Below are 25820 nucleotides of genomic sequence, written 5' to 3'. Positions count from 1 at the left end.
TCCTTTCTCAATTTCAAGCCTATTGAGGACTATTAAGAAGCAACTATCAGGCATCTTCTCACATCGATGGAACTCCTGTAATAAACTTGAGGATGCACTTCTGTCCCTAGGCCAACTATATCCTGGGGACCTCATTTACTATATTTTGATGCACGGCAGGCCTTCCTGCTGCGCTGCCGTGTGTCAAAATAACAGGGCAGGAATGCACCGTATCTACAAGATATGGTGCATCCCTATCCTCCCCTAAGCTGGCACAAAAACAGCAACCATGCACCAACACAGACACCCTTGCGCCATAGTGCATAGTGCCAGCATTGTAGGAATTATTGTTGTTGTGCAGGAAGACACACCTTCCTGCACAAAAGCAATCATTAATGGCATTTTTCTCCTATTTTATGTTATGTTAAGTTACAGAAACTTATATAGCGCGTGTATACCTGTGGGTGTCTTGGCGCTCTCAGGAACATAAACATACTGTGCTGAGGTATAGCTAATTTCTAAACAGCCAAGTCTTGAGTTCCTTTCTGAAGGCTAGAAGGGTTGATATAGTTCTAAGATGTAATGGAAGAGAGTTCCACAGCCTGGCTGTACTGCTACTGAAACTCCTTCCTCCCCAACTCGCTTTTCTTACTCTTACGGTGGTAACCAATCTAGCCTTAGCTGATCGAAGATTTCTACTAGGAGTGTACCAACTAAAAGCTTTCCATAGAAATGTTGGTCCTTCTCTGTGCAAGGCCTTATGAGCAACACAGAGTGCCTTAAATTTAATTTGCTGTGGCACCGGGAGCCAATGAAGAGCCAGAATTCCTGCAGATGTCAGTTGATATTTGGGAATATCCAGGATCAATCTGGTGGCTGTATTTTGCACCGCCTGAAGCTTCCCAAGTGATTTAACTGGAGATTCATGTATAAACCGTTACAATAATCCAGCTTAGACATGATTAATGAGGAAACAACAGTCTTCCTGGTGTCTCTGGGAATAAATGCAAGGATTTTCCTCAGAGTTCTAATGGTATAGAACGAGGAAGACACTACCATAGACACCTGAGCCTCATATCTCAGCTTCTAATCCATGATAAAGCCAAGATTTTCGGCTTTAATAACTGGAATGAGGGGTGGGCCTAGACTGTCTGGCCACCATGAAGGAGACTATGTTGGAGAGAGGTTACCGAATAATAGAACCTCTGTTTTGCTTGAGTTCAGTTTCAAGCAGTCTTTGCTCATCCAGCTACTCTGGGCGATCATACAATCGTCTAATCTTAGAGAATAGTTGACATCATTATCCACAGCTGAGATCGCCAATTGGGTGTCATCAGCATAGGATGTTGGATTCAGGTTGAAACTTTTAATCAAACGAGCAAGTTCAGATTGCAGCACACATTGAAATAGCAAACAATAAGGAGAAATAAAAGTATTTGCGCAACTCCTATGCCTCATCTGGGGAGGTGTAGGATTCTGTTGCATTCCGAGGTTTACATCACTTTGTAAATCTGGGAATGTGTCAGGTTCCATGGATGTTGCATGGGAACACCCACAGCAACATCCATGGAACACCCTTTTCACGCAGAGTAATGTGCAAAAGGGGCCCATATTTACAAGACCATGAAAAGTCATGCAGGGTGACTTTACATGGCCTTGTAAATAAGGCAGGCACACTGACGTACCGGCAGTGCAATGGGCTTGTAAATTAGTCCCTGAAAGAGCAACTCACAGTGGCATGATAGTAACAGGGCCACTAATAGAGTCAGTCAGCTTCATATCATGCCAAGTTCACTACATAAAATATTATGACTGATGTATTTTTCCTTATGTGTATGTGTGTATCTGACTTGTTGCTTTTTCAACCCTAATTTATGAATTGTGATGAGTGTAATCTGTCATGCGCAGAGAGAGTTGCCATATATGGGGAATGGGAATGAGCTTTTATTTACCATATGGCAGTGAAAAATAACATTCTTAGAATCAACCATCCTTCAACCTGTTGTAGAAGATGTTCCCATCAGCTCTCCTTCTCCCTGTTGTGTGAGATATTTCTATTCTCTTGCCTGTTACTTTGTGTGGCCTTAATTAGAACCAAATGATACAATCCAATCAAGCAACTGTTAGTCAAAAAATATAGAATAGTCATGCAGTCAGCAAGCATGGCAGAGGGGAAATCTGTATAGTATGGGCTCTCGTGCCTCTGTCCATGATATACGTATCACTATATGGCGGAAAAAACCTCTGATGTTTGTTTTCTTTTTTACATTTTTTTTATTGAATATTTTCTTTTTTTTGCAAGGAATTAATACACAACAGTCGATTACATACAAAAACATGAGAGAAAAGAAGTTTGTTCGCAATAAAACAAAAAACAAAAAAAAAATCAAGAACAGCAGTGATTAGCCCCAAAGGGAAGAAAAAATCTAACAGAAATACATGAACAGTAATTGAGAGATAAAAAGAAAGAAAAGAAACAACAGAGGAGGCAGGTGTAATTTAGCAAAGGATAAGGAGTCTTTTTAAATCCAATCCGTGATGGGTCTCCAGATCTTAGCCCCCATTTTCTCCTCCCCTTTGTCTTATAAATAGCCGATTATAAATTATACATTGATAATAATCTTGCCCGCCAAGTCAAAAAAGATGGAGCTTCAGGACTAATCCACTCCTTCGTTATGCAAGCTTGTGCAACTGACATGCAAATAAATACGAAAGATGTCATAGCTCTAGATCGTGTGTGGATAGCAATGTCAGAACTCAGGCCGGTCAGCACAAGTTCTCCTGTGATATTGATTGTTATTCCCAATAATGAGCTCAAAAAATGCTCTATAGACAGGAAAAATTCAGCTAGTTTCAGACATGAAAAAAACATGTGGACTGCGTCTGCAGCAAACAGCCTACACCTGTTGCATTTAGTCCCAGAAGATGTAGACCAGTTAGAGATCTTTTTTGGTGTATAATAAAAATCGTGAATAGCCATATAATGCTGGCTACGCATCATCCCGGTCAATAAAACCTGATTTGCAAGACTTAACAAATCTACCATATTGATCCCTTCTTGCCCAAGCTTCTGAGCCCATTTGTTTTGAAAAGCCTGTATATCATCTGGGAGTACCTCAATCAATAAAGTATACAGTAGACCTATTGAGGCTTTACCAAACTTCTCAATGAGCGGGATTGTTCCTAATTGGTTTTCCCGACCGGGACCTAGGGAGTTTAAAAAACTGCGAATCTGAAGGTACTTGTAGAAATCATGTTTCGGAAGGCCATATTTAGTTTGAAGATCATTAAATGAATAAAGCTGGCCTGCCTCACAACGATCCCCAATTGTTGCAATTCCCTTTGAGCGCCATCTAAAGCAGATTTGATCCCGAAAAATCATGGGCAACAGCCCAGCGGCAGAGAAGGGAGTATAAGCACTGAGGTTAGGGATCCCCAAATGATGCTTAACTTGTCTTCAAATATGATAGGCAGACTTAAGAATCTTGAATTTCGTTTTTTTAAAATAGCTGGGCTCTAGGATTTTAACACGACATCCATTAGCCATCTCACCAAGACCCAACGCATATATGACAGGACTATGACAAAACGAAGTATCTGCACCCTTCCCAGCTACTAATGGACTTATAAATTGCAAAACAGATGCCCAATAATAAAACAAAAAGTATGGGATACCCCAGCCACCACGATTTTTAGGCAAAACCATCTTTCTATAAGCCCTTCTCTGGCGCCTGTAACCCCACAAGAACCTAGAACTAATGCGTTCTAATTTATTAAAGCAAGAGCTCGGAAATTCAATGGGAATTGTTCTGAACATATACAGTAGCTTGGGGAGTACAAGCATTTTAAAGATATTTGATCTCCCGTACAACGAAAAATGTAAGTGGTCAAGTCTCTCCAAAGTGGTATTCAATTTGATAAGAACTGGTTCCATGTTTCGCTCTGGTATCTTATTAATAGGCAGGGGGATTTTAATACCTAGATAAGTAAATTCAGAAACAGTTGTGATGTGTGAAGGAGGTTCTTCCCCTATTACTAATATCTGGGTTTTAGATATATTCAGCTTGTAACCCGAAAAGAGCCCAAAATTGGTGGCCAGGGACTGTATTGCTGGTAAGGCAGAGACAATGTCGCTGGTAATTATGACAATGTCAGCTGCATACGCTAGAGCTCGATAATCCCTTTGTTGTACCAGAATGGGTTTGATGTCTACAGTGCAATTTAATTTTTCCAAAAACAAAGCAATATATAAAGCAAATAGCAACGGGGAACACGGACATCCCTGCCGAGTACCGCAATTGATGGTAAAGGGGTCAGACTCTCGCCCCGAAATCCGAACACAAGCAACTGATAGCAAATAAAGAGATTTTATTGCCTGAAGCATTGCAGGGCCAAAGCCCTTTAATCTTAGAACTTCCCACATAAAGGGCCAAGAAACCCTGTTGAATGCCTTCTTGGCATCCAACAGGGTTATACCAAGTGTAGAATTAGTTGCCTGTGCCCAGTCTATCAGTGCGATTAAGCGTTGTCCATGATCCGCTGTATCCCGGCCAGGGATGAAGCCATGTTGATATCGTGAGACAAGAGTACCAATGATCTTAGATAATCGTACGGCCAAGATTTTCGAATAAAGTTTGCTGTCAGAATTAATTAGAGAAATAGGTCTGTAGGAAGATGGAAGTGAAGCTGGTTTGTCTTTCTTTTTAAAACACAGAGATAATTGATTTCTGCCAGGATTGAGGGGCATTCCCCTTTTGTACGGCTAAAAGAGTTGTCAAGAGGTTCGCTCTTAACATAGAGCGAAAAGTTCGATAGAATACTAGCGGAATCCCGTCTGGTCCCACCGCCTTTCCTGTTGGAAGAGAAGTTAGAGCGGCTTCTACCTCATCCCAAGTTGTGTCTGCTTCTAATGCAATAGTGTCATCGGATACAAGTCTAGTGATTTCGAAGTCAGTACAGAACTCAATAATTTTGTCTGGACACCGCTGAGTAGCCTTATCAGTATACAAGTTGCTGTAGAAGCTGCGAAAAACATCCAGAATTTCAGCTGGATTAGAGCTGGTGTTACCTTGCTCATCCTGGATGCTATTGATCCTATTGGACACTGCCTTTTGATGAAGTTTTTTTGCTAAAATTCAACCAGAGTTTTCGCCGGCTTCGTAGATTTCAGATCTATATGCTTGAATTTGAGCAGCTAATTTAGAAGCAAAATTTTGATAGATGTTCATTTTGGATACTGCAAGTTCTCTAGAGGTTTGTTCAGTATCAACACGGTTGCTAAGCTCATTCATAAATTTAATTTCTAAAAAACAAAGTTTATGCATTTCCTCAGACAATTCAGACCGTAGTCTTAATTGCTTGTTAACAGAGTAGCTCAAAGTTTCTCCACGAACGCCCGCTTTGAATGCGTCCCATACCATTTGAACCGATGCAGACCCACGATTGATCTTAAAGAAATCTGATATCCATTTGGAGATCTATTCACAAAAATTGGGGTCCGCAAGTAATTTACTTTCAAACGTCCAAGGTTTGAAAGGCGGTCTTAGGCCCGTTACTAGCTCTAATAAAATCAGGTTATGGTCTGAGATTATTTTAGGTTGGATATCGATCCTGGCAGAATTTACCAACTCTGTTGTTACAAAAAAGTAATCTAAGCGGGCATGTTTACGATGTGGTAGAGAATAATAGGTATATCCCGGCGCTCCGTTCCCTTTTGTACACCAAACATCGACAAGCACAAAGTCCTGTCCTAGCCCCTTTGTTGCTTTAAAAATGTGTCTTTTTTTCCCTGTATAACAGTAATCGCTGGTTATGTCTACACTCCCAGATATATGAAGATTAAATTCCCCACATAGGATCAGGGGTGAGGGCCATTGGGCTAGTTCGATCCTGAGGTTGTTCAGCATACAAGGGTCATCGAGCTTAGGACCATAAATAGAGCATATAGTTAAAGCCTGACCATCTAACCATAGTTCCACGATCACCCAACGACCACCGGGATCCTCTTTCACCCGTTTGCACTCCCCATCCATATCTTTTCAGAATAGCCACCCCTCTGGTGGTAGTACCTTGTCTTGTACAACAAACCAGCTCTAAACCCAAGTCATTCAACCAGCACCTATTGTTCCAGGCAATATGAGTTGCTTATAAACATAATAAATCTACTCTCATTGATTTAAGTACGTGAGCGGCAATCCCCATTTTCTTTTTATCATTTAGGCCGCAAATATTCCATGAACCGATTACGTATCTACCCATTGTCTCGACAAGGTTGGGTTATCGTAACTGAAATGAATCGCTCCCTTCTGAGTTTATGCATGAAATTGACTATTCTGACCAAGTCCAAACATTTAGTGTAGAACATTTTAATCATACTTAAGAAGCTGTTTAAGCACAAAAAAAGTATTATTCCTTGCCCCCCACAACACCCTCAACACCCTCCGCAAATAGCCCACCCTGACCCCCCACCCAACCCAGCCGTGCAAACACCCATATGAGGCGAAGGGACTGTCTAGTCCCTATTGGTGATGGAGAAAAAGGACAAGGTGCCCCCCACCAAACCCCCGCCCGTACCCTCTAGCTGAAGTAAACTAATTAACCAGAAAAAGAAGAAAAGAGAGAGCTATAAACCCCTTCGCTGCGGGGGATATTCCCCCGCTGTGCTGGGGGGCAGGGGGGCGCACAGAGCGCTCACATGCTCGTGACGAGCTGAGCTCGTCATGAGGCACGGCGCTCCTGTGCTCATGACGAGCTCAGCTCGTCACGGCCACACCCATTTCCGTGGAACGCTCAGCACAGCAGGGGAATTATCCCCGCATGCGAGCGTACCACGGCTCATGACGAGCTGAGCTCGTCATGAGCACCGGAGCGCCGTGGCTCATGACGAGCTCAGCTCGTCATGAGCATTCACGGGGTTAATCAAACAAACAACCCCTTAAAAAAAATACTTTCCAGCTATCCAACTAAATTGTCCCCCAAAATTCCTTTGCGGCAATCTCAGAGGTAAAAAATATTGTTTTGTCCTTAAATAAAATTAAGTTTTGCAGGATTTAATAAATACATTTGCGCCCCCTTAGCTTGGAATTGAGGGATCAGCTTGCGGAGATGCCATCTGAGCTGTACTGTAGCTTGACAGTAGTCTGGGCGCACAAAAAATTCACACCCCTGCCCGCGCCTAGCTAAGTCATACAGGGATTCTCGAAGTAAAAAGTTGTAAAAACAAATCAAAATGGTTCTTGGCTTGCCCTCTACACCTGGCTTGCCCCTGCGTAACTGAAAAGGAAATCTATGCACCCTCTGTAGTTCAAGCTCCCATTTCCACTTAGAAAGTTCTGGAAATGCTTCTGAGAACAGGTTAATGACAAATTGGCGAATGTCTGTGCCTTCACTTCCTTTGGGTACACCTAAAATACGAAGGTTATTTCGCCTTGATCTATTTTCTAAATCAGTCAACTTCCAAGCCAAGCCATCACGAAGAGATTGAAGGGAAGATAAGTCTGTTTTTTGTTGGCTCATATCATCCATCGATTGTCGAAATTCTGCCCTCGACTTCGCCGATCCTGTCGGAGATTTCCATACAGTTCTTACTCATGCGGCGCACCGTATTCTGGAGTTTGCCCACTGCTCCCTGCAAGCGGAGTCCTTCTGCCTTAGTCTCCTCCCGATGTGACATTATAGCCTGGTATATAGTACCTAAGATAACGTTGTTCGGTGTTTTGTCGACAGAACATGAATCCTCTGCCTGAACTCCATCAATAGCAGTCCGACTTTCATTGGACGTTGCACCATAAGAATGAGACAGCAAAGGAGAACCATCGTTGAGGTCTGAGGGACCTTTATGGGGAGTTATCTGAGGGACGTCCTTCAGTTTTCTAACTGTATTAATATCTTCGAGGACCAGAAGACTGTATTCATCTTTATCCGGAAGAGCAGAGCTAGTTACACTTCTTTCATCCCGCCAGTCCCCCTCAAAGCTCCCATTCTCAGAGCTATTAGATAAGTCTGATAAAGAAAAGAAATTTGCATCGGAGTCCCCAGAGTCTGGTTCTATTAACACTGTTGGTGCTCCCATGCTACCGTTCTGACATGAAATAATATCCGCCTGCTGCATGTTAGTGGAGCCGGCAATATCTGGAGCAGTAGCTGGAGCGACAATGTCAGCATGCTCCGCTTCGCTGTCAATACCCTTCTGCTCATGCACTAGCGAAACAGATGAAATTGCTTGTACTGAGGGGGTACTCATAGTTAACTCAATTGGCACAGATATTGCACTGGTGACTAGCAAGGCTGAATTAGTATTATCTAAAAGTTCAGCACGATTGTTTCTTTTAGATGATGTCACAGTTTCAGCAGCAGCAGCAGGAAATGTCTTACCTCTGGCTGAGGGTTGATTCTTTTTAAACATACCCAGAATCTTCTTCTTGGCCCAAGCGTTATCTTTGCCAGGTCCTGCCCCAGGAGAAGAGAGCGTATGCTCCGAAACTAAACGGCTGGATGAGCCAGCTTCCTGCCCGGGTCTGTCGGGGACACCAGCCGGTGTCAGAGTACGATCTGTAGCTGTAGCTGTAACTGGGGCTGGAGAAGGGGTAGATATTGCGTTAGTAGTGGCGCGAGTCTTTGGCCCCTCGAAGCAGCACCAGCATTTTTCGGGCCAATGGTTTTCGTAGGGCTCAGGAGAGAACTCCAGTCCTGGTTTTCCGCTGTAGTTGATGGTGATGTTTCGATGTATTCCTGAGGAAAGCAGGAGCCCCGGACAGTACGAAGCTCCGGGGCGTGCAAAGCAGACCATGCGGATCTCTTCGAGAATGGAAAATCTCTCTCCGCTTCACTTGCTTCACTCGCAGCTTCACTCACAGCATCACACGGCTGCAATTCTCTCCCGCTGCAACCCGGAGCACTCTGCCACAGTGCCCGTCGCCAAGCTCCGGTAAGCCGTTAGATGGAACGCACACCGATAGTGCAGCTGGTAAAGCTGTGTCAAATAGAGGAGGAACATTCCTGGAAGGGCTGAAGACAGATTGCAAGTTATTTAAGTTTTAATATCCTTCGGCCTTAGGCAGCCAGCTCTCCCTTGAGGCGTGGAGGGTTGGGTCGGTGAGGAGCACCTTCTTCGCTTGCCTCACTCAGACACGATCGTGTCCGCCATCTTGCCTCAGCATAACTTCTGATGTTTGAATGTTGAATTGCTTTTGCAATACTAATTTAGTGAAACTGACTAATGGCAGAAAACAAGTGATGCATGAGTAGTGCAGGTTTATTTCTTTATGCCATTCACAAGCTTTATTATATGTTCCTTTATCATACATCACATCCAAATACTTCTTTCAATCATGGCAGGGGAAAAGAACCTAACATGCACAGTATGAAACCTTTAAAAAGACACTGTAGAGTGACAAATTATATTCACTAAAACCCAATAGGATGATCTGTTTTTGGACACTGTGCTTGAATTTGATCTTGATGTAAAATTGCATTCCTTTTTGCTTTCCAGTCTTCAATGCCCATATTATAGAAATGGAAATACTATGTTTCAGATAGCAGTTATGTTTCTGCCCAGTGCTACTTTCTCAACTATTGAACAGTGGTGGCAGTTATGTTGGAGAGGTGTGCAACAGATGCAAATACCGCCTGCTGACCACAAGCAAAATCAATTCCTTGAAGGATGTGAGCTTTATCCAATAAAACTCCAGTTTGATCATATTTTGGAGTTCTGGCTACTGCCCCTGCTGTGGTGTGGTCTCACCTACTATAATCCTCCCACTGATTATGAGCTGCACCCAGGGCCAGACTGGCTACCGGGCGTTTTGGAATGCTACTGAGCATTGGGCTGATTTCATTGATGGGGACCTGCGTGTACTAAATGAAATTTGTTTTGCTTTAATTATTTTGAAGCACACGCAGGTCTGCATGAATTAAATCAGCCCCCACCACAGTGAAATCAGCCCCCAGCTCGGCAGCATTCCAAAACGCCCGGTAGTCGGTCCAGCCCTGGCTGCAACTTCCACTGTTCACTGTTTTGAATAAGACCAGCTGTCAGTGGACAGCTAGGTTTAGGTCTCTTGGTAGATTACATACAACATATTTAACTATCCATGTACACATGAAGACTGATCGAGAAGAACCGTTCTCTGACTCAGTATGTCAACTGCACACTGGAAGCCCTGTTGGCAGACTTTTATCGATGTTTGACTTAAAATTGCTTTTAGAACCAAAAGGGAATGCACCTCTTTTTTTTGGGTACAGCATACAATCTGTAGTGTTTTTCACATTGTACCCTAACATGTTTAAAATGTGTTAAAGAGTAGATATTGATTGGTTACTCCTGCTACAAGCACTAGAGTTGTTTGCTTATATACAGTTTCTTGGGTCTAAAATTAAGATATGAGGTCAGGCTTAAACAACCTGAGTTCTATTATATATTGATATTCAAAGTGTGTTTTATTGAGTCTAACAATAAAGAAATCCACCCTTGAGCTGCTTTGTTTGGTTGAGATAATTGCTGTGCTCATTCGCTGGCAGATCAAAAGCCATATAGACAATAAGACCCATGTTTGTATTGTTGGAAAGTCACGCTGTGTTTGTTTGCTGACTAATACTGGTGACAACTGACTCTGACTGTGCCTGGGCTCTGCCTAACCAGGAACAGAGCCAGTGCTATGATGAAAACACAGTGAAAACACACGTATATGTGACGGTACACTTTATATTAGGGTACACGTATAATTGGCATGACCTACCCTATGGGTCACTAGTACATAATAGGACAGGAGGATTAAAACTACCTTTAAGTCCTCAGTATATAAAAGGCATGACAGTTTAGAAGCCAGCAGCCTTCTCTGCACTAGCAAGTGTGCACTGCTGAGAGCCTGAGGTAATTTTAAAAGCAGCCCTGTGTTGCAGCGCTGCTTTTCATATATTGTGCCCAAACTCGACTTTGGTAGTAGGGGCACTTAAAAAGTGATAAACTACAATATTTTGGCTTATTAGTTACCCTAAGGGTATCCGCCAGGTGCCCCAGAGGAGGTGGTGGTGGTGGTGGGGGGGGGGGGGGTGGAGGGGTCAGGAACTTATAAGATAGACCCATATAAAGAGATATTACATGCCCTGGGGATAGAGAAATTACTTTGTTCACGTTCCCGACAGTAGTAAAGTGTTTCCCAAAATCGAGAACTGTGAAGTGAGGATCTACACTATTTTTGTATATTCATGACCCCTAATGTCTCCCATAGGTGTCCCTGGGGTGGGGGTCATCTAGTTATAAGCAGGGTTTTTATAAAATACGTTTTAGATAACCTGCTGTTAGAGAAATTGCACATGGTAGGGGCGGGGATCTATGGAAATGAGCCATGCTGGAGGTTGGCTTAACTAGTTCTTTATCCTATGCTGCAAGTTCAGCCATATTGAATTTTGGAGAAATAGTGCTTTCTGGGAGAAGATTATGCCACACTTTGGAGGAAGTGGTCATGCTCAGGGGTGTTGCCCATGCACCTCATTGGACAGGAGAGCTCTCCTGCTTGACCCCAGAGACCACTAAATAATATATGAGAGGTGCAGAACATCTCAAACTACAGGTTGACAGAGCTCACCTGGGCCATCACCACCAAGAATCCCCAGACTTGAGTGCGTCCAGTCGATTTGTGAGGGTTTTGTCTAAATTGATTGTGGGAACTGAAGTCCCAATCCTTCAAGGACCACTTTGGAGATTCCATAGCCTTGCAATGTGTTTTGCACACTTTGGAACCTCCGGAGGAACTTCAGGAAGAAGTTCCAGAAGTTTGGAGCAACTTTTGAAAAAGCTCCAGAGGGGGAGCAACTCAACTGCGGGAGCCACGCTGGGGACCTTCAAATGCGAGCCGGCCTGCCCTGCTGGTTCGGCCTGCTTGAAAAGCTCCAGAAGTCCGACTTCCAGAGTTGGGTCAGGAGCTCCCTGGAAAGCAATCTGGTCAATCCCCACCAAACCTGGACTACTGAAGAGCATCGAGGGAACCCAGCAGAAAAGGGTCCAGAAAATCTCAACCGAGGCCTGCCGCGAAGGCATAGCAGGGCACCATCGCGGTTGGCTTGAAACTTTGACTTTGTCCCGGTAAAGCATGACCAGATGTCTCAATGCGGCGCTATAGATTTCTAAGTGCTATATAGTGCTAAAACTTTACAAATTCTTATCTCCTGTTCACAGCATTTGGTTTTTGTTGCTTTGGTGTCATTTTAAAGATAGCAATATTTCTCGCTCTGTGAGACTGCTGTAGTAGAGTATGGGCGAGAAGCCAGCGCCCACTCTCTGCCCATATTTTTCCTTGGCTTGTGTCATTGTCGTTTGCAAAGGCTGCCCTCGGTCTTGTTTTTATTTGTAACGTCCCATGGCTACTGGCCCCTTTACTTCGGTTGTTACACGGGACATGTTATTTAGTCTGTAAGCACTATTTACTTTATTGAGTTTCTCATACTGCAGGCCAGACACGTGCTGCTTCAGCTGAAACCGCTTGTGTTTTTTTAAGCAGCACGGCCACCCCCTTAACACGGGCGCCCACTTTTAATCACTTTAACCCGGCATATCTTGTATCTGTTTCAATCCCCCCAAGTAAAATGGATTTAGAAATGATTCACGAATTAAGTAATGTGAATTCTAGGTAGCACATAATTGGGTGCTAAAGGGCCTATTTGATAACAGCACATCTGGGTTACATGTCATCTGCATTAACGCCACCAGACAGGGTTGTTTTCAAAAGCATGTTTTATTAACAACAACACCATTACCAATAACACTACCAATAGCACCACATCCACCACCAATATCACTACCAATACCACTACCGCCACCACCAATACCATCACCACCAATACCATCACCAATACCAGCACCAATACCACCACCATCACCAATACCACCACCACCAATACCACCACCAATACCATCACCACCAATACCACCACCACGATACCACCACCACCAATACCACCACCACCACCAATACCACCACTAATAGCACAACCACCAATACAACCACCGCCAATACCACCACCACCAATACTACTACCACCTCCAATACCATCACCACCAAAACCATCACCACCAATACCACCACCAATACCTCCACCACCACCAATACCACCACCAGTATCATGGCCAACAATACCACCAACACCTATAACATCACTACCAATACCACCAATACAACCACCACCAATACCACCACCACCACCAGTACCACCAACAATACTACACCATCACCAATACCATAACCACCAATACCACCATCACCACCAATACCATCACCACCAATACCACCACCAATACAACCACCACCACCAACACGACCACCACCAATACCACCACCAATACCTTCACCACCAGTACCATCACCACTAATACAACCACCACCCCTACCACCACCACCAATACCACCACCACCAATACCACCATGACCGCCATCAATACCACCACCAATAGCAATACCACCACCAATAACCTCACCACCATCAATACCCCCACCACCAATACCCCCACCACCAATACCACCACCACCAATACCAACCCCACTACCACCACCAATATCAATACACCACCAATACTATCACCAATACCACTACCAATACCAGTACCACCACCACCAATACCACCAATACCACCACCACCAATACCACCACTCTACCAATACCACCACCACCAATACCACCACCACCACAACTACCACCACCACCACCACCGCTAAAACCACCACCAATACCACCACCACCAATACCACCACCACCAATACCACCATCAATACCATCACCATCAATACCACCACCAATACCACCACCTCCACCAATACCACCAACCCCAATACTACCACCAATACTGCCACCACCAATATCACCAATACCAATACCACCAGCAATACCAATACCACCACCAATACCACAACAACCACCAATATCACCACCACCACCACCACCACCGATGCCACCACCAATACCAATACCACCACCAATACTATGAATGCCACCTCCACCACAGCCAATACCACCGCCACCACCAATACCACCAATATCAATACTATCACCACCACCAATACCACCACTACCACCAATACCAATACTACCACCACCACCAATACCACCACCTCAGTGCCTCTTGCTCACTAGTAATAGCAGGGGCACTGTACGAGGCTGGAGCTGCAGCCGAGACCATCCCTTCCTCCCTCCAAGCCTGCCATAAAGCAAAGCCTGCCCTGCACCAGGAGGTGTAGCCAGGGCCCTACTACAGCTGGAGTGTTTTTTAATTAGGCCAAAGATAGCAATAACATTATGCAATGCCACTCTGCACATTAAAATCACGGAGAGGGCAGGAAATAGCCCCCCCCCCGCTCTTCCTCCAGAGCCGCGACAGCGGAATCACAGAGTGAAAAGTGTTAGAGCACTTTTTTAGTGTTCATAGCTCGGATCATATGTAACTCCCACTTCACACTTTTTCTCTGTAACACTTACACATCTTCTTCACTGCACTGTTCATCAGTACTTTGAAGACGTCGCAGGCCAGTCTCTTCCTCTGATATTTACGATCTAACACGCGTTCGGGAAGGCCCTTTATTACCATGCCATATGTCTTGCATATGCGAGTGTTTAAGCTATAAGTATTGTAAATGGCAATGCCTTTCATTTATGTTTTAAGACTCAAAACATAAATAAAAGGCATTGTCATTTACATTACATTGATTTAGTGAGAGTTATTGGTGAGTAATTCTGGGTTTAATGCTTATATCACCTCCCTGAGCTAACCGAACACTGTTCTGTCTCTCTATTTTGAGAGTTACGTGCTAAAAAGGATGAGTTTGACTTGTTGGAAAGATGCATCTAAATTAGGTATGTTAACATGATGGAGTTTTATATGTGATGAACATAGAATACATACATTAACATTACATCATTATAACCTTACATCAGAAGTTCAAATCGGATATATATAGGATACCCTTTACTACTTATCTCTCTTCACACTCATCATTACCCGTATCGTCAATTTCTCTCTCTGCACTCCTCTTTTCTTTCCTCCAGTTTTTCCTGCTCTCCCATATCAATCCTCTTCTCCTATATTCCTCTTTTTTTTTTAGAAAATGATATACTTTTTTTCGTTTGGAATAACTTGTAAGTTCTATTGCAAATGGTACTTTATTGTTATTGCATTGTGAATCTTCAATAACAAAAAATATACTTTTTTGTTAAATAATTTTTATTAAGGAATAGATCACAGACATACAAATACCAAAACACGTTCAAGTAGTAAAGTAAGTGTACAACTTACAATGAATACATATGACAACGGTGAAATTAAGAATAAGATAACAGAAGATTACATGAACCTGTGCAACATGGTTATAATAAAACAACTAATGTCAAGGATAATTGAACATTAAGAAAATTAAATAGAACATATCTGTGTAAGAATTGGAATATAAGAAACTACAACAAGAGATTTTTATTATAAAAAGGTAAAAAGAGAAAGAGAGAAATGGGGAAGAATAAGAAAAATAGGAGAAGAAATTGAAAAAGAGAAGAAAAGAAAGAGAAGAAAAGAGAAAAGAATAGGAAAGTGAAAATTATTGAAAAGGTAAGTTCAAAGATAAATAAGTAGTAAATGGTAACCATAATAAATCAGATTTGATTTGTAAGTGAGTTGAGACATAAGAAACTGAAGCAATTCTATGTTCATCACAAATTAAATTCCACCAATGTAAGAAGGATAACTTAGAATTGTCTTTCCAGCAAGTTAATATGACCTTAAAGGCGACAGCAATAAACAAGTCAAATAAAATCGATTTGGAGGGAACCTGGTCAAAATCTTGAGACACCGTGCCTACAAAATACTAACAGGAAGATTATATGAAAAAATCAGTATTCATTTTGACCAGATTTTTTTCCAAAAGCATTAACCTTAGGACAATAGTAAAGTAAGTGTAATAACGAACCTTCAGCATTAAGACATGACCAACAAGAGCACAAAACTGAGTGGTTGAATTTGTGAAGAAGAGGAGTAATAACAACTCTATTATAGATAAAATATAGAGATTGTGTTATGTTTGCAGCCTTAGAGGTTTAAAACAGGTTCTGCCATAATTTGTCCCATTGAGGAATAGACAAGTGAGGGATGAATCTTGTTCCCATTCAAGTTCAACATTAGACTTATTCATATCGGGAATGTCGATATATGATAGACTACTGGCGCATAGTCCATAATGTTATGCGGGAAGTGACGGGTGTGGCTCTTCTACCGGAAGCTAGGAGATGTTTATTGAATATTTGGGAGCCAACAGACCTGAACACTGCACAAACTCGATGGGTTACTCTAGGGGCCATGATAGTTAAGCGGAACATAGCACAGCAGTGGGGATCTGCTAGCCCGCCTACGATAGAAGGGTGGAAAGGAAGTATGGATTGGTGTATGTTCCGAGAAAAAACTGTTTATCTGGCAAGGGGCCGCCCTCGGAGGTGGAGCAGTATTTGGGGTCCTTGGAATCAGTACAGAGGAAACATTTGTGTACCACCTGCAACTGTTGTCTTTGATACTCCACTTTCCCCATGACCCTTACATGTGATTCTATTTGACATTTATGCTCCATACCCCCCTCACTAATATTTTCTGTACCATATGTTGAATCTGTGAACGACCCTCTTCTGTACTATGCACCAATGTATTTCTTGATGCCTTGTTTTAATAAAAAGAAATATATAAAAAAAAACATTAGACTTATTGCGACTTATTGCGAGGGCATGACACATTAGATAAGGTTTTACATATGAATGATGCACTAGGTATAATTGTAGAGGAAACATCATGTAGAGGAGTGACAGGTGAAAATGAAAATGGGAGAGGTTGAGAATTGAACTTCTGTAGACAAGTTTGAAGAGGTGTAACTAGAGCATTATATTGTTGAATACAAGAATCAGGTAGATTAAAATTCTCTTGCAATTTATGGAAAGGTAGAATCAAAACATTGGCAAACATTTGGTAAACATAAAAATGCCCTTTTCTTTCCAATATTTGTAATAAAATGATTTGTGACTAAATTTATTGTGTCTGTTAAACCATAAGGAGGAAGCTTGGAAAGATTGATATTTGTCAAAAGGTTTAAAGAAGAGTGTGTGTAATAGTTCATGAGAATGTTTCAAAATTGGATTTTGAGAAATAAAAGTACAATTGGTCATAAATATAACATCCTTAAAAGAAAAATCATTTAACAGTGAACTTTCAACAGATACCCATGAAGGTTTAGATACATCTTGATAATCTTTAGACAAAGCATAATATTGGCAAATCAAAAATGCATTATGATACAATCTAAAATCAGAGAATCGAACACCCCCTTCAGATTTAGGACGGGATAATTTGGATAGTGCAATATGAACACGTTTATTGTTCCAAAGAAACTTAGTACAAATAGAATGAATCTGGGAAAAATAATAATTAGCAAGTTTAAAAGGTAACATTGACAAAATAAATAATACCTGGGGAACAATCATCATTTTAATTGTATCAAGTCTGCCCCACCAAGATAGAAATAAAGGAGACCAAGAGGATAGCAAATTGGTGACTTTGAGTTTCAGGTTCTCTTGCCTTTTGATGCTGCTCTCTGTCCTCTTCCTTCTGTCCAAGGGCGGTCCACTCTGGGGTTTCCTCGCCCTGGGCCATGTTTAAGGGTGCATTACTGCATGATGTTTGTAATGCTGCTACATGGGCCTCTCTCCACCTTTTTTTGTTTCCCACTACCATCTTCAGTTGGGGATGGCAGCAAACCCTGCTTTTGGCGCTCATGTTCTGTCTGCTGTACATCATTTATGATTTGTACTGTTCTTTGATGTTAAACTGACCTGTCTGTTTTGCTGCTTCCTTATGGTTTTTGTGTTTCAATCACCATGTACTTGGGTATAGGCTCATGGATAAGGAATGCGCTGGGAAGTTAGACGAGGAGGTTATGCCCGGTTACTCGCCGAAAATATTCACCTGGTTTTCCGATTCTATTCCTTAGCCCATCCTTCCCTCCCTGAATCTGTTTATGGTGATTGTTTTTGTGCTTTTTTTCATAGGTTTCTTTGGTATTCTCAGGCAGTCCTAGTGACTTTCCTCCCACTTTATGCATGCTGAGTAGGCAGCGCCATATTGGGGTGAGTATTTGACCTCAGCTGGGTAATAGGTTTCTGTGAAGCAGATGAGCTGCTCATGTGTAAGGAATGGAGCGGTAAGACCAGGACTCAGACTAATTAATATTGCCCGGACAATATTATTCAACAGTTCTTTGCTTCCACACAAATACATATGTATTTCCATGCTATTTACTTGTAATGTTTCACGTCACCATTCAGTATTCCTGTACGACCTATTGGCATCGCCAATACTTCGTTTTAGAATGTTCTGAATTGGGACCTCATGTGTAATTTATTCCTAAACTTTAAGCATTGAGGCACGATTGCTCACTTAAAAAAAAGTCTTGTAAAGTGATTAATGATCGCCTTTTGGAGCATGTTTTGCACATTCGATGGTGCTTACTATTCAATTCATATATGTTGTATTTTGTCTGGAATGCAAAACATATCGATATGTATGTAAACTGAGCGTAGCCTAGAATTAAACTACTTTACAAGAGCAAAAAGGAAGATTTTAGTCACGCTTTCTTTACATTTTACTGGGGGAAAAACGGAAGGCACGGATGATTCCGACGTCACCAAAAGATGCAAATCGGACATTAACTAAAGTGACATTGACTACTTGGGCAGCGGATTGCTTTTGGCACGTGGCTCTTACCAGTGATGGGCCCGTGTCCCAAGGCAAGCCGCAGTCCGAGCCAGAAAGATTTAGGCATGTCTGAGCGCATTACCCCGGTGGAGCTTGATTAAGTTATCTCATTAAACCAGTCAGCGAAAAAACGCGCGCGGCGTTATGCGGACAGACAGGCATGGGCGACGCACAGGGTTTGAGTGGGGAAAAAAGCGGGAAGCGCAGGTAGCGTTAGCGTCACACGCTTCAGAGATCTGAAACGCACATTAAAAAGTGCCATGGTTCATGAAGTAATAATACCTCGCTTCCCTTTACCATAAATGGGCGTGCAAATCAATGATTTCGCTAGTAAAATTTAGGCGGTCTTCCTTAAATTCAGAAAAGCAAAAATGTCCTCGACTGCCATAGTGATTGCAGAGGGGCATCCGGGCTGTTAATAGTTTACAGGCTAATCAGGAGTGTCTTTGAGTTCAATGTTTGCCCAGCTGCTCTTCTCCTCCCATATAAAAATATCTTAATCAAATAACCGACGGAAGAGGGCAGGGCTCTGATGTTTACAGACGGAATTGACGTTTTATTTAATCAATTTAAGCATGAGTGAGTCAGCCTGGGCAGGCTCAAAAGGAAAAATGGAAAAAAGCAATGAGGCCAGGGCCCTGTAGCGGCCTAAATGTTGAGCAACGTGCTTAATGGATTTATTTAGCGCTTTGACGCATGACTGCCAAACCATTGGGTAGTTATCAATCAAACAATCAGACGTTTTTAGAGAGCACTACTCACCTGTGAGGATCTCAAGGGGATGTGGGGCAGCTCCGTGGTCATCCGAAGAGTCAGGTCTTGAGATCCTTTCTGAATATGTGCAGTGTCAAGCTTCGTCTGATGTGGAGGGAGAGTTCGTTCCGGGTCTTGGCCGCTATGTAGGGGAAGGATCTGCCACCCACTCTGGCCCTGTGGAAGCGGGGGCCCGTGGCTTGGGCTAGGGCGGCAGCGTGGAGGTTTCCCTTGGGGGCGTGAAAGGAGATCTTTCGTTGAGGTATTGGGGTCCCGTGTATTGGAGGGCTTTGTAGGCATGTGTGAGCAGTTTGAAGGGGTTTTCTTTTTTCAACGGGGTGCCAGCAGCCGCGGCCCGTGGAGGGAGTTCCGTGGGGTGGCAAGGCGGGTCAGGGAGGGGCAGGGTGGGGTGTACTAAACACCGGAATATGGATAATTGGAGGTAAGTAAACAATTAAATAAATAAAACGAATTTCGTAGCACGCGCTGCATCGTATTTTGCGATGCAGGGCGCACCCTGCCCCTCCCCACCTTTCCGCCCAACGGAACTCCCTCCATGTGCCGCGGCTGGGAGCCAGTGGAGTTCGCTGAGGTGTTAAGTGATGTGGTCATGTCTGGACGGTCTGGAGTTTGCGGAGAAGTGTTTTGTTGATTCCGACGTAGAGTGCGTTTCCGTAGTTCTGTCTGCTAGTGATGAGTGCATGGGTGATGGTCTTCCTGGAGCCGGAGGATATCCATTTTAAGGTCTTGCGGAGTATGGGGAGGGTGTTGAAGCATGTGGAGGGCATGGCGTTGATCTGGCGGTTCATGGTGAGTAAAGAGTCGAGTAAGATGCTGAGGTCGCAAGCGTGGTTTGTAGGGGTGGGTGGGTTTCGATGGCGGGAGGCCACCAGGTGTTATCCCATGCGGAGGGGGGGGGGGTGATCCGAGGATGAGGACTTCTGTTTTCTCCAAGTTGAGCTTCAGGCAGCTGCTGCTCATCCAGAATGCAAGTCCTTCATCCCTTCTTGGAAACTTTGCCTGGTGATATTGGGTTCCTTGGTGATTGAGAGAATGAGCTGGGTGTCATCGGCGTATGAGACTATGTTGAGTCTGTGTTTTCTGACGATGGGGGTTCCGAGAGGAGGGGCGGGAGTATTATTCTTTGTGTTCTGCCTGAGAGGAAAGATCTAATCCAGACTAAGGCAGTTCCCTGGATGCCTGTGTCGTGGAGTCTGGTGGCTAGTGTGCGGTGGAAGATGGTGTTGAAGGCTGCTGAGAGATCCAAGAGGATGAGGGCCTTGGTCGAGGAGAGTGCGGATGTCATCAGTGGCGACTATGAGGGCGGTCTTGGTGCGGTGGTTGCTGCAAAATCCAGATTAAGAGGAGTCGAGGATGTTGTTGGTTTCTATGAAGTGCACTAGCTGGGAGTTGACGACGTTCTCGATGACTTTGGCGGCGAAGGGGAGAAGAGAAATGGGCCTGAAGTTCTTGATGTCTGTCAGGTCTGCAACGGGCCGCTTGAGGAAGGGTTTGACTTTGGTGCGTTTCCAGTCATCGGGGAATTTGGCTGTATTGAGGGAGCAGTTGATCATTCATTGTAGTTCGGGTGCAATGGTGGCCCTGTGGAAGATGTGCAGCGGGCAGGGGTCAGTGGGTGCTCCTGAGTGGATGCTTTTCATAGTCCCTGCGGTGTCATCTGTGGTGACATTGGTCAGGATGAGGAGGGTCCGCTGGATGGCGTAACTGGTGGGGAGTGTTGGGTTGGTGCGGTGGTCATGGTCGTCGAAGTTGTCGTAGACGTCTTAATTTTGTGGTGGAAGAAGGAGCTGCGTTTGTTGCAGAGGTCTTGGGAGGGAGGGACATCAGTAGTTTCACTGTTGGGTCTGGTGAATTCTTGTATGATGGCGAAGAGTTCCGTAGAGTTGTGGGCGCTGGAGAGGATTCTGTCTTGGATGCATTTTTTCTTAGTTGTTTTGATGAGTTGATGGTGTGCCGTGGTTGCGGCCTTGTAGGTGGAGTGTCCTTCCGGAGTTTTGCTGTTTCTCCATGTTTTCTCCAGTCTTGGCAAAAGCGCCTGGATTCTCGGAGTTCCGTGGTGAACCAGGTGGCTTTTGCGGTTTGTTGTCTGGCAGGCTTCTGGAAGGGGGCGAGAGTGTTGGTGCAGTTGACGATCCATTTGTGAAGGTTGTTTGCTGCTGTGTTGGCGTCTGTCATGGTAGGGGAAGGATTGCGGCTGAGGTGAGGTGTTCTTCAGTGATTTTGCTCCAGTTTATGCATGGGAGGAGTGGCGTGCTCTTGTGTGCGGTGGGTTTCGAGAAGGAGAAATGAACACAGTGGTGGTCCGCCCAGAGCGGTTCTGTGGTGTGACTGAAGCAGATGCTGATTCCTCCGGCAAAGATGGGGTTGAGAGAGTGTCCTGCCATGTAAGTGGAGGTGGAGACGAGTTTCTTCAGTCCAATGTTGGTGAGGTTCTCTAGGAGGGCGGTGGTGTTGGTGTTGCTGAGGTTGTCTAGGTGGAAGTTCAGGTCTCCGAGCAGTATGTAGTCCATGGAGTCGAGGGCGTGGGGAGCGATGTAGTCTGCAATGGCTTTGGTGAATGGGGAGCAGGGTCCAGGCGGTCTGTAGACAAGTGTTCTTCAGAGCATTATTTTGGGGTTGGGCTGGATCTGAAAGTGGATGTGTTCAGTGGGGGGTGAGGCATGGTCCAAGTTGGTGGTTGTTAGTCGTAGGGAGCTTTTGTGGATGATGGCGAGGCCTCCTCTGGGCGGTTGGGGTGGTCTTTTCTCAGGATCTTGTATCTGTTCAGGATGGCAGATGCGATGTCTGGTGCCAGGGCCGGACTGGCTACTGGGCGGTTTGGCATGCTGCCGAGCTGGGGCTGATGTCACTGCGGTGGGGGCTAATTTCGTTGATGGAGACCTGCATGTGCTTCGAAATAAACAAAGCAAAACGAATTTCGTTCAGCACACGCAGGTCCCCATCAATGAAATCAGCCCCCAGCTCGGCAGCATGCCAAAATGCCTGGTAGCCATTCCGGCCCTGTCTGGTGAGCAGCTGGTGTTGGTCCAGGTCTCTGCGAGGAAGGCAACATCGGGCGAGTGGGTATTGAGGCGGTCCCAAACGTCTACTGCGTGTTTGTGCAGGGAGCGCACGTTGAGGAGGATGCAGCTCAGGGCCTTGTATACGTTGGGGTAAAGTGAGTTGGGGGTGGCTGTCTGGGTCCGGAGGTGGGTTAAGGTGAACGAGCCTTGAGGGTTGCTCGCCGTTGATAGCTGGCAGTTATTGTTGCGTCCAGGGTTGAGTGTATGGAGGGTACTGGGGTTGTATCAGCCGGGGTCGGGGAACCAGGGTCTCTGGTTGCTGTCGGGTTGTGGAGGGGTGCAGATGGGCTTGCCTTTGGCGTGCCTTCAGCCCCACAGCGGCACGCCCTCTGCACACGGCTGCCATTGAGTAATGGTAGGGATAGCAGCTGGGGGGCTGGAGCGTGAAAATGCCGGGGAGGGGCCGCTAAGGCAACAGCAACAAGGACAGGCAATGCAAAACAGGAAAAACAAACAGTAAAAGACTGAAAAAAGGCAAATCAGGCAACAGCAAAACAGGGGAGAGAGGCAAAACAGAAAGAGCAAGAGAGGCAAAACAGAAAGGGGAAGATACACACAGAGCAGGCAGCAGGCTCTTCCATTAAACCACCAGGGATGAGGTACAGGCAGGAGCCTGTGGGTGGAGGAGTGCCTCGGACACCTTACCTGGATCACAGAAGGCGATGGAAGCAGTGCCTTAACAGTGGAGCTGGGTGAGGGGGGAGCAGTTACCCTGACCAGGAGTCAGAATTGTCTACCTGGCTGTCAGTAAATATAACAACTGAGATGCGGTAATAACTGGTGTTAAACATATTACTGCAATATACTCCCCATCTTTTCTGGACAAACTTGGAATATGAATATATATTATTTCCCTGTTTTTTATAGCGCAATCTTGATCCAAGGGGTGCAGGCAGTTGAGTTCTTTACAAGAGAACCCCATTATTTCACATATTTTATTATGGGATGATGCTTCAGATAAAGTGAATTATAGCCATGGGCACATAATTGGTGTATATATTCACTAGGGCTCCCAGTTTTATGGAATTTCGTTTTTTTAATATTTCCATCTGTATTTATCCATATTTATTTTTGAGCCATTTTATTGGTATTTATCCATGTTTATTTTATGTTCTGAGAATAAATGGGGTTGTAAGATGGTGTATTTCCCCATTTACTTAACTTATAAACATGCTCTCATCCTTTGAGGCTTGACACGTTTTAGCATATTAAGCAGCCAAATATAACAAAACACTACACCAACAGGTAAATATTAGAATTATATACAAATATATGTTAACATATGCCTGTATTTAAAGGAATCTGATGCTGGTTTAATATTTTTTTTAATCACCATGGTATCTATCTGTTTAGCAGTTGGTCTGTAATTCATGACGGACAACAAGGAAAGTAACTCACAAGAAGAACAATTATCTGTATTTTTCCGCTTTTGAAAATAAATTATGAGGGGGCGTGGCTTAGGTGCCGCGCAAGATGGACGGCTAGGCGAGGAGCTCCTCCGTGCCGCAGCACCTCCCTGTGATTTTCCGACGGTGAGGACGACCGTCTTCGATGAACATCAGCAGTCTCTGCAACCGGAGCATGCCGTGAACAGTCGGAGCCCTTTTGCAGCCTTTCCCGACATGTTCTGACGCTTCTTTGTCAGATTGAAGTTCTGAGGCGCACGGAACCGCCATTTTGTCTGCTGCCTCGACTCTGCCGGTTCCTTTTACGAACTTTGCCTCTCTCCATTCCTGCCACAGTGCTCACTGCGCCAACGCTGTCTTCTGCCACACCATCATGCAGGTGAGCCTTTGAGGCCATTTTTTGAGGTTATTGGTGCCTTGCAGCCTCTTGTTGAGGCACTCACGCGTTGCCTATTTGGAGATGTGCAGCCGCCATTTTCAAGTTCCCGCGCCTGCTGTGGAGATCACGACTTTTTGTTTTTCGCACTTTTGAAGTCTCTCCTGCTTTCCTTCTGACTTTCAATGCCTTCTGCCTCATTGTTTGTCGAAGTGGAGCTGTTGCAATATGCTCTATTGTCCCAGGCTTACTACTACGGTGTATACCTCTGAGGCTTTCCACTCGTTTATGCTGGCAGAATTAAGTCGTGGTCACCATCTGACAGGATTTGCATGGTCATCTCGCTGGTTCATTCAAATATGTGCAGATGATGTTTCATTTCTCCTCCTCTCTCCTCCAAACTGACTGCAGTCCAATGCTGGTACTGAAGCCTTTCAGGTCAACTTGTCAGTGTACCATTTTAATGCTTCTACCGGCAAAATGACTCATTAGAACGGAGCTACAGTCCCTTTCAAGATACTTCTGGGTGATTTCCTTGTTTGAAGTTATTCTCAGTCACCCGCAGGTCTCCTTCAACGCAGTAGTTTCTCCTATAAAGCACAATTGAGTGGCCGGTGCTTGCTGTGGCGCAGCTGGTATAAATTGTCCCACTTTTAAAATTTTATTGTCTGGTAGTGTATCACTACCGGTCTTGTGCAGAACGTTCTGGAGGGAGTGTTTCAACGTAATATAGGTGGCCCGTTGCTCTCTTGCCTTCAGTGGTCAATATTTTTTACATTTGCGCTTTGGTCATCTATACCTCTCTGGCCTGGTCTCTTTTATGGTGAATCTACGCAAACCCAAGTTTGTGTTTCGTCCTTCTGCATCTTCTTCTGTGAACTCTTCTAACTTGGGTCCCTCACCACAACCCCCCAAGATGGCGACCTCCTCCTCTCAACGCTCTTCATCGAGCCACTTGCCATTAAATAAATCACCACCATCCACTAAATCACCTCCTGCTGCAACGTCATCTAACAAGAGGCCAAAGCAAGACTCTCTCTCATCGGACTCACCTCCTCCGTCACCTTCTATGGACTTAATTTTAGAAGAAATCCGCGCCTTGCGCCCATTCATTGAGGAAACAAGTAGAGATATGCAACTTTTGAAAGACAAGTGGGAGGTCATGGATACTCGTATTTCCTCTATAGAGCAGCAAATTCCGGAGGTCCATTCCAACACACAACGCATTGAAGCTTTAGAAAAGACTGTCCTCTCTTTACAACATCACACGGAGGATTTGGAAAATCGAAATAGGAGAAACAACCTTCGTATTTATGGTTTGGCCGAAACTATTGAGGGTGATGACCCAGTTACCTTCTTCACCTCCTTCTTGCCAAAACTCTTGGATATGCCACCTTCTACTTCTGTCAGCATTCAGAGAGAAAATAGACTGGGATCATGTTCAACCACCTCTACGA

This window comes from Lissotriton helveticus, chromosome 8, assembly GCF_964261635.1.
Source record: "Lissotriton helveticus chromosome 8, aLisHel1.1, whole genome shotgun sequence".
Classification (NCBI taxonomy): domain Eukaryota; kingdom Metazoa; phylum Chordata; class Amphibia; order Caudata; family Salamandridae; genus Lissotriton; species Lissotriton helveticus.
Note: the sequence above shows the minus strand (reverse complement) of the source record.